Genomic DNA, 16,393 nt, shown 5'->3' with positions numbered 1-16,393 from the left:
TTGTGTCACCTGCAAATTTGGAGATATTACATTTAGTTCCCACATCTAAATCATTAATATATATTGTGAATAGCTGGGATCCCTGCACTGAACCTTGCAGTACCCCACTGGTCACTGCCTGCCATCCGTAAAAAGACCCGTTTATTCCTACTCTGTTTCCTGTCTGCCAACCACTTTTCTATCCATCTCAATACACTACCCCCAATCCCACTCTTATGTGGGCATTTGTCAAAAGCCTTCTGAAAGTCCAAATATACCACATCCACTGGCTCCCCCTCATCAACTCTACTAGTTACATTCTCGAAAAATTCCAGTAGGTTTGTCAAGCATGATTTCCCTTTCGTAAATCCATGCTGACTCTGTCCGATTCTGCCACTGTTTTCCAAGTGATAGGGGTTGGGATTTTCTGGCCCCATCGTGGGTGGGACCTGCCGCGGGCAAGGCAGCATCCCAGCCAAAAGTCCATTGACTTGCGGCGGGACTGGAAGATTGCTGCGGCGGACAGGTGTGGGAAAATCCCGCCGAGAAAGGGGGATAGAAAAGGAGGGCGGGGGGTCGCAATATTGATCAAGGAATCAGTTATAGCAGTGAGGAGGGATGATACTTTGGAAGGATCATCAAATGAGGTCATATGGGTAGAAGTAAACAACACAAAAGGGGTAAACATGCTGCTGAGTATAGGCCCCCAAACAGCCAGCAAGAGATAAAGCATCAAATATGTAATCAAATTTCAGAGAACTGTACGAATAATAAGGCAGTAATAGTATGGGATTTTAACTACCCAAATATTAACTGGGATAGTTTTAGTGTGCAAGGTAGGGATGGAGGAAAATTCTTAAGTTGTATCCAGGAGAACTTTTTAGCCAGTACATAGAAAACACAACAAGGGAGGGGCAGTTCTGGACCTAATATTCGGAAATGAGCCCAGGCAAATGAAAGGGAGCAATTTGGAGATAGTGACCATAACTCAGTTAGATTTAGGATAGTTATGAAAAAGGATAAGGTTGGGCTGGGAATATAAGTTCTAAACTGGGGAGAGGCTAATTTTACTAAGATGAGATACAATTTGGCCTAAGTGGACTGGGAGCAGCTACTTGCAGTGGGAGGCATTCAAGGAGGAAATAGCAAGAGTACAGGGCAAACATGTTTCTGTAAAGACAAAGGGGGCACCAAGCCTGGAGAACCCTGGATGTCAAGGGATATATTAAGAAAAAAATATATATTAAGAAAAAAAGAAGCTTATGGCAGATACCGAGGGCTCAATACGGCTGAGTCCCTAGAGGAGTATAAAAAAGTGCAGGGGAGAATTTATGAAGGAAATTAGGAAAGCTAAGAGAGTGCATGAGGAAGCATTGGTGGGTACAATAAAGGAAAACCCAAAGGGTTTTTTAAATATATAAAGAGCAAGAGAATAACTAGGGAAAGAGTAGGGCCAATTGGGGACCATAGAGGTAATCTGTGTGTGGACCCGGAAGATGTGGGTACAGTTCTCAATGAATACTTTGCGTTGGTCTTCACAATGGAAAAGGATGATGAAGGTATAGACATCAGGGTGGAGGACTGTGAAATATTAGAGGAAATTAACAGAGAGAGAGAGGTGATACTAGTGGGTTTAGCGACTTTAAAAGTGGATAATTCCGTAGGCCCGGATGGGGCAGGCAAGGGATATTAGGGGCCCTAGCAGTAATTTTCAAATCCTCTCTGGCCACTGGTGAGGTGCCAGAGGACTGGAGGGCTGCTAACATTGTCCCATTATTAAAAAAGGGAGGAAGGAATAGACCAGGAAATTACAGGCCAGTCAGTCTAACCTTGGTGATGGGGAAGTTACTAGAAAGAATTCTGAGGGACAGAATATATCTGCACTTGGAGAGACACGGATGAATCAGGGATAGTCAGCATTGATTTATTAAGGAAAGGTCATGTTTGACAAATTTGATTGAATTTTTTGAGGAGGTAACCAGGAGTGTTGATGAAGGTAATGCATTTAATGTGGTCTACTTGGACTTTAGCAAGGCTTTTGATAAGGTCCCTCATGGCAGACTGGTTGAGAAAGTAAGAGACCATGGGCTCCAAGGCAAAGTGGCACATTGGATCCAAAATTGGCTGAAAGGCAGGAAGCAGAGGGTGATGGTACAGGGGTGTTTCTGTGACTGGAAGTCTATTTCCAGTGGGGTTCCGCAGTACTCGGTGCTGGGGACCTTGCTGTTTGTGGTGTACATAAACAATTTGGACTTAAATGTAGAAGATCAAGAAGTTCGCGGATGACACGAAAATTGGTAGGGTAGTAAATAGTGAGGAGGATAGACGTAAACTGCAGGAGGATATCAATGGTCTGGTCAAGTGGGCAGAGCAGTGGCAAATGGAATTCAATCTGTAAAAGTGTGAGGTATTGCACTTGGGGAGGGCTAACAAGGCAAGGGATTACACAATGAATTGTAGGACCCAGGGAAAGTACTGAAGATCAGTGGGACCTTGGTGTGCATATCCACAGATCCCTGAAGGTAGCAGGGCAGGTAGATAAGGCGGTTAAGAAGGCATATGGGATACTTGCCTTTTTTAACCGAGGCATAGAATAAAAGAGCAGGGAGGTTATGCTGGAATTGTATAAAATACTGGTTAGGCCACAACTACATGCAGTTCTGGTCACCACATTATAGGAAGGATGTGATTAAACTGGAGAGGGTGCAGAGGAGATTTACCAGGATGCTGCCTGGGCTGGAGGGTTTGAACTGTTAGGCAAGATTGGATAGGCTTGAGCTGTTTTCCTTGGAGCAGTGAAGGTTGAGAGGGAACTTGATAGAGGTGTATAAGATTATGAGGGGCATAGATAGGGCAGATAGGAAGGCACTTTTTCCATTAGTAGAGGGGTCAATAACTAGGGGGCTGAGGTAGAAGGCTAAGAGGGGAGTTGAGGAGAAATTTTTTCACCCAGAGGGTGGTGAGACTCTGGAACTCACTGCCTGAAAGGGTGGTTGAGTCAGAAACTCTCATAACATTTAAGAAGTATTTAGTATTCACTTGCATTTCCATAGCCTCCAGGGCGATGGGCCAAGCGCTGGAAAATGGGATGAGTGTTGTCAGATCTTTGTTGACCGGTGTGGATATGATGGGCCAAATGGCCTCCTTCTGTACTATAAATGTCTGTGAGTTAAGAAGGAAAAGACAGGTAATGCAGGAGTCCAATGAGTGCATCTCACTCTCCAAACCAGTGTTCAATCCTGAATACTGATTGAGAGTGATCTGGGGAGTGCAGCCAGAGCTAAGTCCATGGCACCATAGCTGGCTCAGCTGTACAGGGGGACTCAAATAGACAGGAAGAGCAATTGTGATAGGAGATTCGATAGTTGGGAGGGCAGACAGGCCTTTCAGTGGCTGTGCACCCATGATGAAATCATGCCTCCCGGGTGCCAGGATCAAGGATGCCTCTGAATGACTACAGAGCACCCGGAGGGGGGAGGGTGAAAAGACAGCGGTTGTGGCCCACATTGGTACCAGCAACTCAGATAGAATGAGCAATGTGGTCATGCAGTCAGAATTTAGGGAGCTAGGTCAGAAATTAGCAAGCAGGATCTCAACAATAGTAATTATCCTGGATTACCCCTGGTACCACATAGAAGTCGATAGGAGGATAAAGCAGATAAATGCATTAATGGAGAAATGGTGCAGGAGGGAGGGTTTTAAATTCTTGGGACATTGCAATCAGTTCCTTGAGAGATGGACCTGTACAGGTTGTATGGGTTGTGCCTAAACAGAGCAAATTGCTTTGGGGGGTGATACACTAGTGCTATTGGGAAGGATTAAATTAATTTGGCAGGGTGTGGCAACCAGGAGGTAATACTACAGAGGAATTCCAAGGTGTAATAAAAATATTTGGAGAGACAGATAGCACTAGAGTAGGAAATGGTAAGTAGTAGAGTAAGGTATTAGGTGGATTCAGCATAAGAGGGAAAGTAATAAAATCTAAATTAGGGTTATTGTCCATGTATGTGAATATATGGAGTGTGGTAAGTAAGGTTGATGAGTTTTTGTTTATTCATTGGGTGTGGGCATTGCTGGCTAGGCCAGCATTTATTGCTTATCCCTAATTGCCCTTGTTCAGAGGGCATTTAAGAGTCAACCACATTGCTGTGGGTCTGGAGTCACATGTAGGCCAGACCAGGTAAGGATGGCAGATTTTCTTCCCTAAGGGGCATTAGTGAACCAGATGGTTTTTACAATAATGGTTCCATGGTCATCATTAGTCTTGTAATTCCAGTTTTTTATTGAATTAAAATTCCACCATCTGTCATAGTGGGATTCAAACCCAGATCCCCCAGAGTATTACTCTGGGTTTCTGGATTACTAGTCCAGCAGCAATACCACTACACCACTGGCTCCCCTAGTTGCAGATACAGATATCCACATGGAAATATGGGGCTGAATTTTATGCGGGGAGGGCTACTCCCTCCCGCCTCCCTCCCCAACACCCCCCACCCCCGAACCCTCCCACCATTAGAAACATCGGTTGCAAACTGACACTTTAAAGAAGGCTGCCCACAGCAAATTAAAGCTGTGGGTGGCCTTAACAAGCATAGAGTGGGACTTGCAGTCCCAGCAGTGCCAGAACTCAGTAGTGGCGCTTCTGGGACTACAAGCAGTCTGACGAAGAAGATTGATAGTGGCTGGACCTTAGTAAGTCCCGAACTTTTTGGGCAGGGAACAATTGGACACCCTTGAGGGTAAGGTGGGGGAGGGGCAGGTTTTGGAGGCCAGGCAGGGAGCCACACAGGAAACCACTCCAAAGGATATACTCCCTCCCTTCCCCACCCTATCACCAACTTTGGGGAAAAGCAGCCTTCGTGCTCTCATCCGTCTTCTACTGCCCAGCATATGATGTTGTGGAGGCAGACTGAGATCCTTAAGTGGTCACTTAAGGACCTCAGTAGTACTAAGGGTGAGTGGATTCGTGGGTGCCTTATGGGGACTGAGTCGAGGGTGGGTGGGAAGGCAGTGGGATACCCACCCACCATACTTTATATGCTCCGCCCCCACAATTTGATCCAGCCCATGATGTGATAATGGAGACCTGGCTCAAAGAAGGGAAGGTCTTGGTATTAAATATTTCTGGATACAAGGCATTCAGGAAAGGTTGGAAAGAAAGGAAATGAGGAGGGGTGGCAGTATTGATTAAGGAGAACATTGCAGTGCTGGAGAGACAAGATTCCCAAAGGAGTCAGTGACAGAATCTATTTGGTTAGAGCTGAGAACAAAAAGGTGCAACTACTTTGTTTGATGTAACCTACAGACCACCAATTAGTGGGAAAGATTTAGAGGAACAAATTTGCAAGGAAATTACAGAGAAGCGCAAGAATTATAGAGTAGTTCAAATGGTGTTTTTAGTTATCTGAATTTAGACTGGAATAGTAGCAGTGGAAGGGGCAGAGAGGAGTAAGGGTTCCTAGAGTGTGCTCAAAATAATTTTACAGTAAGTTTCCTGCCCAATGGGAAAGGAGGCATTGCTAGACCTGGTTCTTGGGAATGGGTGGGCGACGTCGATCAAGTGTTAGTAGGTGGAACATTTAGAGGACAGTGATCATTATATCCTATGGTTTAGTCTGGCTATGGAAAAGGACAAGAAACAATCCAGAGTAAGTATAATTAACTGGGGGAAAGCTAACTTGGAGAGGCAAGGTTTGATCAGGGAGAGTCAGCATGGCTTTGTCAGAGGGAGTCATGCCTAACAAATTTGATTGAATTTTTTGAGGAGGTGACCAGGCGTGTAGATGAGGGTAGTGCAATTGATTTAGTTCATATGGATGTCAGCAAAGCCTTTGACAAGGTCCCACATGGGAGACTTATAAAGAAGCCAAATGCACATGGGATACAGGGTAATTTGATAAGGATTCAAAATTGACTTAGTTGTAGGAGGCAGAGGGTGATGACAGAAGGATGCTTTAGTGACTGGAAGCCCGTGTCCAGTGGCATACCACAGGGATCTGTGCTGGGTCCCCTATTATTCGTCATTTATATAAACGACATAGATGACTATGTGGGGGGTAGGATTAGTAAGTTTGCGGATGACAGAAAGATTGGCCAGGTGGTTAACAGTGAGGTTGAGTGTCTTGGGCTACAGGAAGATATAGACGGAATGATCAAATGGGCAGATGGAATTTAACCCTGGAAAGTGTGAGGTAATACACTTTGGAAGGAGTAATTTGACAACGAAGTATTCAATGAATGGCATGACACTAGGAAGTTCTGAGGAACAAAGGGACCTTGGCATGTGTGTCCATAGATCTCTGAAGGCAGGGGGGCATGTTAGTGGGGTGGTGAAAAAGGCATATGGGACTTATCAATCGAGACATAGATTACAAAAGTAGGGAGGTCATGTTGGAGTTGTATAGAACCTTAGTGTGGCCACAGCTGAAGTGCTGTGTGCAGTTCTGGTTGCCACATTATAGGAAGGATGTGATTGCACTGGAGGGGGTGCAGAGGAGATTCACCAGGATGTTGCCTGGGATGAAACATTTAAGTTATGAAGAGAGGTTGGATAGACTTGGGTTGTTTTCGTTGGAGTAGAGAAGACTGAGGGGCAACCTGATTGAGGTGTACAAGATTATGGGGGACATGGACAGGGTGGATAGGGAGCAGCTGTTCCCCTTAATTGAAGGGTCATTCACAAGGGGGCAAGGTAAGGGGCAGGAGGTTTAGGGGGGATGTGAGGAAAAACGTTTTTACCCAGAGGGTGGTGACGGTCTGGAATGCACTGCCTGGGAGGGTGGTGGAGGCGGGTTGCCTCACATTCTCTAAAAAGTACCTGGATGAGCACTTGGCATGTCATAACATTCAAGGCTATGGGCCAAGTGCTGGTAAATAGGATTAGGTAGGTGTTTCTCACATGTCGGTGCAGACTCGATGGACCGAAGGCCCTCTTCTGCGCTGTAATTCTGTGTGATTCTGTGAATGGGGTAAGGGTAAGAATTAGAATCTGAGGCAGATAAATTGGAATCAAAGGTTGGCAGACAAGACTGTAAATGAACAAAGAGCTACCTAAAAAGTAGAGACAGTTTGGACAAAGTCAAGGCATATTCCCACAAAGGGGAAAGGGAGGACAAAAAAATACAGAACTCCCTGGACGATGAAAGAGATAGAGATTAAGATGAAGAATAAAAAGTGTGCTTATGATCGATGTCCACAACATAATATGATCGAATACAACTGAGGATCAGGCTGAATACAGAAGGTTCAGAGGAAAATTGAAAAGAAAAGTAAGAGAAACAAAGAGAAAGTAAATGAAGAGTGGCAGCTAACATAAAAGAGAATCCCAAAGTCTTCTATAGATGTATAAAGAGTAAAAAGTTGGTAAAAGGAGGAGAGGGGCCAATTGGACTCAAAAGGTGATTTACGCTTGGAAGCAAGAGGCACAGCTGAGGTATTAAATGAACACTTTGCATTAGCATTCTTGAACAGGAAGAAGGTGCAGCCCATGATGAAAAAGGAAGTAATTCAGACACTGGAAGGGTTTAACAATGAAAAGGAAGATAGGATGATTATTGGATAGGATATCTGTACCTGAAGTTGATAAAGCATCAGGACTGGAGGAGACGCATCCAAGAATACAGAAGGAAGCGAGACTGAGAATTGCAGAGGCACTGGCCATAATTTTGCAATCTTCCTTAAATGAAGGGGTGGTTCCAGAGGATTGGAGAATTGCAAGTGTTACACCTTTGTCCAAAAAGGGTGTAAAGATATGCCCAGCAACCACAGGCCATTGGTTTAGCTTTGGTGGTGGGGAACTTGTAAAATAAATAATTCGCGACAAAATTGATAGGGCAGAATTTTCTGGCTGACGTGTGGGTGGCGAAGCCCACATGTCAGCACTTAAAATGTCGCGTGAGTGTCCCGATGTCAGCGCGCGGCATTGCGATATTTTGGTCGGCGGGCGCGCACAGCAGTGGGTTAAGGCCCTTAACCTGCCAAATGTCGACGATTTTGAGGGGCCCTTGCGAACTTTGGCTCGGCGCACGGGCCCAACGTGCAGGCGGGTAGGAGATTTTTTAATAAATCTCATGCACTGGTGGGATATGTGGGCTCAGAGGGGTTGTTCATATTTTTCATGAAGTATTTAATGCAGAAAGTGTTTTAAACTTGCCTGTGTGATTGTTAGCAGTTCACATCGATTTCCAAGAGCTTTTTGTGTACTTTGAAACCAGTCTGCAGACAGTTATCTTTATCGGACCTGCAGCTTTCCGGAGGCCTCCATTTAGCCTGGATATGGGTTCTGACATCGCCACTGGAGGCAGCTCCTCTGAGGAGGAAGGGAGGGATAGAATAAAGAGGAGGCCAGGAGTGGACAATCAGCCTCCAGGGGAGCCACGTTTGGGAGGCCAGGCGCAGGGACAAGGGGTGCAGGGCCAAGAGGTTGCCCAAGGTAGAAGGGGTCACAGAAGACGCCACTATTCTGCTCCCAGGGTATACAGGTGGCAAAGCAGCTACCTCAATATGACTGAGGTGCAGTGCCGAAGGAGGCTCCGTCTGTCAAGGGAAACGGTTAGCTATATCTGTTAGATGATTGGCCCTGAGATCTCCCCTAACTGTGTGGGCGGACACCCCATGCCAGCGGCTCTGAAGCTCACAGTTGCCCTCCACTTCTATGCCTCCTTCCAGGGCTCGGTGGGTGATCTGTGCGGTATCTCCCAATCAGCTGTCCACACTTGTGTCAAGCAGGTTACAGATGCTCTGTTCAGATGGGCATTGACCTTCATCCACTTCCACTGTGACCAGGCAAGGCAGGCACAGCGAGCCAGAGGCTTCGTGGCCATTGCTGGCTTCCCCCGCGTCCAGGGTGCAATAGACGGCACACATGTTGCCATCAAGGCGCCAGCAGGTGAGCCCAGTGCCTTCGTCAACAGGAAGGGCTTCCACTCCATGAACGTGCAGATAGTGTGTGATCACAGAATGCTGATCCTACAAGTTTGTGCAAGGTACCCAGGCAGCTCCCACGATGCCTACATCCTCAGAGACTCCCAGGTGCCAGGGCTCTTCAGTGCTCCAGCTCGGTTGGATGGTTGGCTGCTGGGTGACAAGGGCTATCCCCTCTGAAGGTGGCTCATGACGCCACTCTGCCATCCAAGAACAGAAGCTGAGGAGCACTACAATAGGAGCCAGGGCACCACAAGGGCTGTGGTGGGGAAAGCCATCGGTCTTCTCAAGATGCACTTCCGTTGCCTGGACCGCTCAGGGGATGCACTCCAGTACCCCCAAGATTGCGTCTCTCTGATAGCGGTAGCATGCTGAGCTCTGCACAATCTTGCGCTGGAAAGAGGAGATGCAGTTGACGATGAAGACCTTGACGCAGCGGATGAGGCTGCGCAGGATGAATCCAGCAGTGGCTCAGAGGATGAGGAAGCACAGGGAGATGATGAGGGGCAGCACGCCGACCCGCTATTACACCAAGGAGGCAGGGACACACAGGACACTTTGATCCAATGAACCTTCAGCTAGCTCCACACATATCGATCAGCAGGACCAGCATTGCCTGGTGCTTCCACATGTGGCACTTAGGTGCTACATCTTCCACCTCATCAGCTGCAACTAAGGGCTTAGTACAGAAACATCAATGTCCACCCAAACACTCATGAGATGTCTGTGAAAAAAGACAAATGCAGCACAAAGGAAACACCCTCAGCCGTGGTCAGAAAAGACTTTATTCTGTCCAACAGAAACGTCTCTATGACAAACATAAGTATTTGTTCCCTAATCTAAGGCCAACACAAAATCACCAGTGACATACCCGTGGAATGCCTAACGTGCCTATGCTTTCATTTGCGGGTGCTATGTCTAGGTGCCGTCCCATCGCTCAGAGTGGCTTGTGAGACAGCCTGGTGACTGTGCTGTCCTGTTGGCCTTGATGACCTTGACGGGTGCCCTCTGGCCCGTGGAGCCTGTGATGGCCCTGCCTGGGAGGGAGTGGCCAGTTCCAGAACTGGCACCTCCCCAGTTGTTGCAGCCTCAACGGATGCAGCGTTGACTGGCAGAGGGGCGGAGGAGCTGCTGCCCTCATCTGGAGCGCCCTGAGAGGAGCTCACAGAGATGACAGGCAGCTGCTGCACCGACATGAGGTCACATTGGACCTCCCTGCTCAGCGCAGATGCATGGGCACCGAGCGGCAACACTTGGTGCCCAGAACATCTCCCATATTGGGAATGACCACCCGCTTGCAGGTCAGAGCGTAACCCAATCAGAAGAGTCTCCACCTGACCGAAGCCCCTCTCCATGAGAGTCACCAATCTCTCAGTGGAGGAAACATGAAGCTCTGTCCTGAGGTTCATACCTTCACTTGCACTCTGCCTGGACTCCTCCATTGCAGAGACCAACTGAAGCACACCTTCATGCATAAAAGCAAAAAACTGCGGATGCTGGAAATCCAAAACAAAAACAGAAACAGAAATACCTGGAAAAACTCAGCAGGTCTGGCAGCATCGGCGGAGGAGAGCACAGTTGACGGTCCTCACCTTTTGGACAGAGTAATGTGGGGCACACTTGTTGAAAGGGTGGTGGAGGAACCAACCCCCCTAAGATGCAATACGTCTTTGGCCGTTAGGCCATGGGGATAGTGGTCATAAATGGGATAAGGCGACTTTGGAAGGTGCTAGAGACGTACATCCTCAAGGGGCCGAGGGACCTTTGTGTATGACCCACAAGTAAAGAGTGTCTCAGTCTGTGAATGAGCAGTGTTGCAGCATTAACGATTGCAGCAACCATCAGTGGTTTGGATGGTGGGCAGACGGAGTGGATGGGACTGTGGACCTCAAATACCTGGCTGCTGGACCCCAACCTCGCCGCCACCTGCCGCCCTGGCTGCCTGCCTCCTCCCCAGCTCCATGGCCTGCTCCTCGAAGGTGGTGAGGCACTGGAGCAGGGCGTGCCCACCTCCAGTCCTCTGGTGCTCCCTTTGATTGTGCTCAGTTTTTGCCTGCAGAGCAGAGAAGAGGATTTATTGGGGCTGATTGCTCATGTATTCTGCACGTGCACACCGCACCCCAACCACAGTGGCCCATCTGAGGCCTCCAGCGGCTCCTGTCCACACTATTGGCAATCAGTCCCCAGAAGATAGTACGACTGGTCCCAACCCCCTCCCCCAATGGCCACCTTGGACACATTCAGCATCCATCACTTTGAATAACACACGGGTCTTAGCGCCCATGGCAAGGAGGTGCAACTAGGTGCGACGCCAAGGCCAGCAGATGGCTCTTGGCCATGACACCTTGAGGCTCTCCTTCCACCATCTCATCACCATCAATATGACATGTGTTGGAGTTCTGAGTATGTGTCCAGCTGCCTCCCCTGCAGGTTGCCCCCAGACTACTCAAAGGTGAGTAACACCAACATATGCTGTGGGGAGAACCCATTTTCTCATCAAACACTAAGGATGATGTAAGCATGATCACTACCTGTTTGCCCACCCAGCGTGCTCCAAATGCACAACGCAGTAATGACAGTAAAACGTGGGGGGTTGGAGGGGCGGTGCTCAAAGGCTAAGGCTACCTGCTGGGTCAAATGGCCAAGGCCGACATGGTACTCACCCTTCCAGAGCACAGCAAATCATTGAATCGTTTGCGGCACTGCGTTCCTGTGTGCCGCACATCGTCATGGGTGCTTACAGCATCACCCACCTCCTCCCACGCCTGCCTGGTGACATGGGGGGCCCTCCTCCTCCCATCATCCGGATACAAATATCCTGCCAGCTGGACACCTCTTGGAGGACAGCAAGGCATGCATCAGAGAAGCGGGGGGCACAGTGGCCTCTCCTGCAGCCTGCCCCCCTCCTCCTGCTCCTGCTCTCTGACAGCAGCCTCTCTCTCTCTTCGAGTGGCCATGGTGCACTGCCTCAACAAGGCTGCCTGGCCACTCTTTATACAGACTACCGGTTCCCCATTGGAACCAGCGGTCTGAGCAAGCCCGCCTCCGCAACGATTTTCCCGTTCTTCACGGGAGTCGCTAACCTGCTGAGTGGGCCTTAACTGGCCTGCCCACGCAAAATAGCGGCAGAGCCCATTTTGATGGCAGCAATTGGCTGCCCGCCCGCCCGTCAAGGGCAAAATTCTGCACATTGTCTCTTGGGCAAATGTGAGTTAATTAAGGAAAGCCAGCATGGATTTGTTAAGGGCAAATCTTGTTTAACTAACTTTCTTGAGTTTTTTTGATGAGGTAGCAGAGGGGGTTGATAAGGGTAATGCTGTTGATGGGTATTTGGATAGACATTTTATAAAGGCATTTGATAAAATGCTGCACGACAGTCTTCTAAGCAAAGTTATAAGAACATAAGAAATTGGAACAGGGGTAGACCATTTGGCCCCTTGAGCCTGCTCCACCATTCAATAAGATCATGGCTGACCTTGTGTTTTGAATTCCACATTCTCATCTAAACCTGATAACCTTTGTATCTATCTACCTCTGCCTTAAAAATATTCAATGACCCAGCCTCCACTGCCTTCTGAGGCAGACAGTTCCAAAGTCACACAACCCTCTGAGAGAAAAATTTCTCCTCATCTCTGTCCTAAAAGGGCGACCCCTAATTTTAAAGCCGTGCCCCCTAGTTCTGGACTCACCCACAAGAGGAAACATCCTTTTGACACCCACCTTGTCAAGGCCATTTAGGATCTTGTATACTTCAATCAAATCACCCCTCACTCTTCTAAACTCCAGTGGAAACAAGCCCAATCTGTCTAACCTTTCCTCATAAGACAACACATTCATTCCAGTTATCAATCCACTAAACCTCTTCTAAAATGCCTCCAATGCATTTACATACTTCCTTAAATAAGGAGACCAAAATTGCACAGGGTATTCGAGGTGCGGTCTCATCAATGCCCTGTATAACTGGAGCATAACATCCTCATAACTCATGGAATAAAAGGGACAGTAGCAACGCAGACACAAAATTGACTCAGTGACAGGAAACAGAGTAGTGGTTAATGGTTGTTTTTCGAACTTGAGGAAGGTTTGCAGAGGAGTTACCCAGATATATATTAATGACCTGGGGGAAAGGTTTCTCCCCGTTGTGGGGTGCTGAGCGGGCGTGTGCAGGCGGGCAGCCAATCGCCGCCTGCAATCGGCTGAGCACCACAATTTTACGTGGGCAGGCCAATTATGGCCCGCCCAACGTGACGCACACCTGGAAGGCACAGAGTTGCTTCAGGGAGATTAGTTTGATTAAAAAAATATTTTAATAAAGAAAAAAAAAAATTAAAGACATGTCCCCTCATGTGACAGTGTCACATGAGCTGGGACATGTCAATGAACTTTAATAAAAAAATTTATTTGAATTATAAATCCTTCATGAAACCTCATCCCGCCTGTGGATGAGGTTTCATGATAAATGCAAAGGTCATCTGGGCTCTTCCCCTGCCCGCCAACCTTAAGGTTGGATGGGCAGCTCAATTAATTACTTTAATTAGTTTTTAAATGGCCTTAATAGGCCTTTGACAGTTTGGCCGACGCGCAGCCGAGTCGGCTGTGCACCTGGCGAACTGAAGATCTGAATGATGTGTTCTGATGTTGGGATGCACGCCCGACATCACTGTGCGTCATTTTATGCGTCGGTGAACAGGGCCCGTCCCCACACACCAACCCAAAGATTCTGGGCCTGGACTTTGATGTACAGGGAAAATTTCAAATTTTGCAGACAATATAAAATTTAGAATCAATGTAAATTGTGAGGAGTATAGTGTAGAATTTCAAAAGGACATTGACATATTGGTGGAGCGGACAGATCGGTGGCAGATGAAGTTCAATGTGGAGAAGTGTGCGGTGATACACTTTGGCACAAAGAACATGCAGAGACGGTATAAAATAAAGGATACTATCGTAAAGGGTGTGCGGGAGCAGAGAAACGTGGGTGTATATGTACATAAGTTATTAAAGGTGGCAGGACAGGCAGAGAGAGCTGTTTCTAAAGCATACAGTATTCTAGGCTTCATTAATAGGGGTATAGAGTACAAGAGCAGGGTGGTTATGATGAACATATATAAGATACTCAGCTGGAGTATCGTGTACAGTTCTGGGAGCCACACTATAGGAACAATGTCAACACATTGGAAAGAGTGCAGAAGAGGTTTACGAGAATGGTTCCAATGATGAGACACTTCAGTAGTGAGGAAAGATTGGAGAAATTGGGATTGTGTTCCTTGGAGAGGAGAAGGCTGAGAGGAGACTGTAAAGTGCTGAACGAATACCTCACATCCGGCTTCACCCAAGAGAATGAGGATGAAGGTATGGAACTCAGGGAGAGGGACTGCGAGGTTCTTGAACAAATTGACATAGGGATTGACAAGATATTGGAGGTGTTAGCAGGCTTAAAAGTGGACAAATCTCCAGGTCCGGATGATTTGTGTCCCAGACTGCTGAGGGAGGCAAGGGAGGAGATCGCAGGGGCTCTGACCCAAATTTTTTATTCCTCTTTGGTCACGGAGGAGGTGCCAGAAGACTGGAGAACAGCTAATGTAGTTCCGCTATTTAAGAAGGGTTGTAGAGATAAGCCAGGGAACGACAGACCAGTGAGTCTCAAGTCAATGGTAGGGAAACTATTGGAGAAAATTCTGAAGGAGAGAATCTATCTCTACTTGGACAGGCAATGTTTGATCAAGGAGAGTCAGGGATAGTCAGCATGGCTTTGTTAGAGGGAGCCTAACAAATTTGATTGAATTTTTTGAGGAGGTGACCAGGTGTGTAGATGAGGGTGGTGTAGTTGATGTAGTTTATATGGATTTCAGCAAAGCCTTTGACTAGGTCCCACATGGGAGACTTATAAAGAAGCCAAATGCACATGGGATACAGGGTAATTTGATAAGGTGGATTCAAAATTGGCTTAGTTGTATTAGGCAGAGGGTAATGACAGAAGGCTGCTTTAGTGACTGGAAGCCAGTGTCCAGTGGTGTACCACAGGGATCTGTGCTGGGTCCCCTATTATTCGTCATTTATATAAACGACATAGATGACTATGTGGGGGGTAGGATTAGTAAGTTTGCGGATGACACAAAGGTTGGCCAGGTGGTTAATAGTGAGGTTGAGTGTCTTGGGCTACAAGAAGATATAGACAGGATGGTCAAATGGGCAGATAAGTGGCAGATGGAATTTAACCCTGAAAAGTTTGAGGTGATACACTTTGGAAGGAGTAATTTGACAAGGAAGCATTCAATGAATGGCATGACACTAGGAAGTTCTGAGGAACAAAGGGACCTTGACGTGTGTGTCCATAGATCTCTGAAGGCGGGGGGGCATGTTAGTAGGGTGGTGAAAAAGGCACATGGGACACTTGCCTTTATCAATCGAGGCATAGATTACAAAAGTAGGGAGGTCATGTTGGAGTTGTATAGAACCTTGGTGAGGCCATAGCTGGAGTACTGTGCGCAGTTCTGGTCGCCACATTATAGGAAGGATATGGTTGCAGTGGAGGGGTTGCAGAGGATGTTGCCTGGGATGAAACATTTAAATTATGAAGAGAGGTTGAATCGACTTGGGTTGTTTTCGTTGGAGCAGAGAAGACTGAGGGGTCACCTGACAAGGTGTTCAAGATTATGAGGGGCATGGACAGGGTGGATAGGGAGCAGCTGTTTCCCTTAGTTGAAGGATCAGTCATGAGGAGACACAAGTTCAAGGTGAGGGGCAGGAAGTTTAGGGGGGATGTGAGAAAAACCTTTTTACCTGTGGTGACGGTCTGGAATCTGGTTATCTCCACCTATCACTGGCCCTCTATCCAGCTCTACCTGTCCCACCCCACCCCCCCGAAACCAGCTTATATTTCACCTCTTTTCTATTTTTCCTTAGTTCTGTTGAAGAGTCAAGAGGACTCGAAATGTTAACTGTGTTCCTCTCCGCAGATGCTGTCAGACCTGCTGAGTTTTTCCAGGTATTTTTGTTTTTGGAATGAACTGGCTCCCTTTCTTTATTCAACCCCCTCGGTTGGTCGCAACAAGGTTAATTTACAAAGGGCCAGATGTATTGTATCCTAGGCTGTTGAAGAAAGCTAGGGAGGAAAGAATGGATACTCTGAGGATCATTTTCCAATTCTCACTAGATACAGGTCCCAGAGGATTGGAGGTCTGCGAACGTTGTACCATTATTTAATAAAAGTGCGAGGGATAGGCCAGAAAATTATAGGCTGGTCAGTCTGACTTCAGTGGTGGTTAACTTATTAGAAATAATTCTGAAAGACAGGATAAACTGTGTCTTAGAAAGGCACAGATTGATCAGGGATAGTCAGCATGGTTTTGTTAGGGGAAAATCATGTCTGTCTTAATTGAATTTTTTGAGGAAGTAACAAGGAGGATTGATGAGGCTGGTGCAATGGATGTTGTCTACATGGATTTCAGTAAGGCATTGACAAGGTCCCACATGGCAGACTGGTTAGGAA

The sequence above is a fragment of the Cetorhinus maximus genome, chromosome 1 (assembly GCF_964194155.1).
Source record: "Cetorhinus maximus chromosome 1, sCetMax3.hap1.1, whole genome shotgun sequence".
In the NCBI taxonomy this organism is placed as follows: domain Eukaryota; kingdom Metazoa; phylum Chordata; class Chondrichthyes; order Lamniformes; family Cetorhinidae; genus Cetorhinus; species Cetorhinus maximus.
This window is presented reverse-complemented; position numbering follows the sequence as displayed.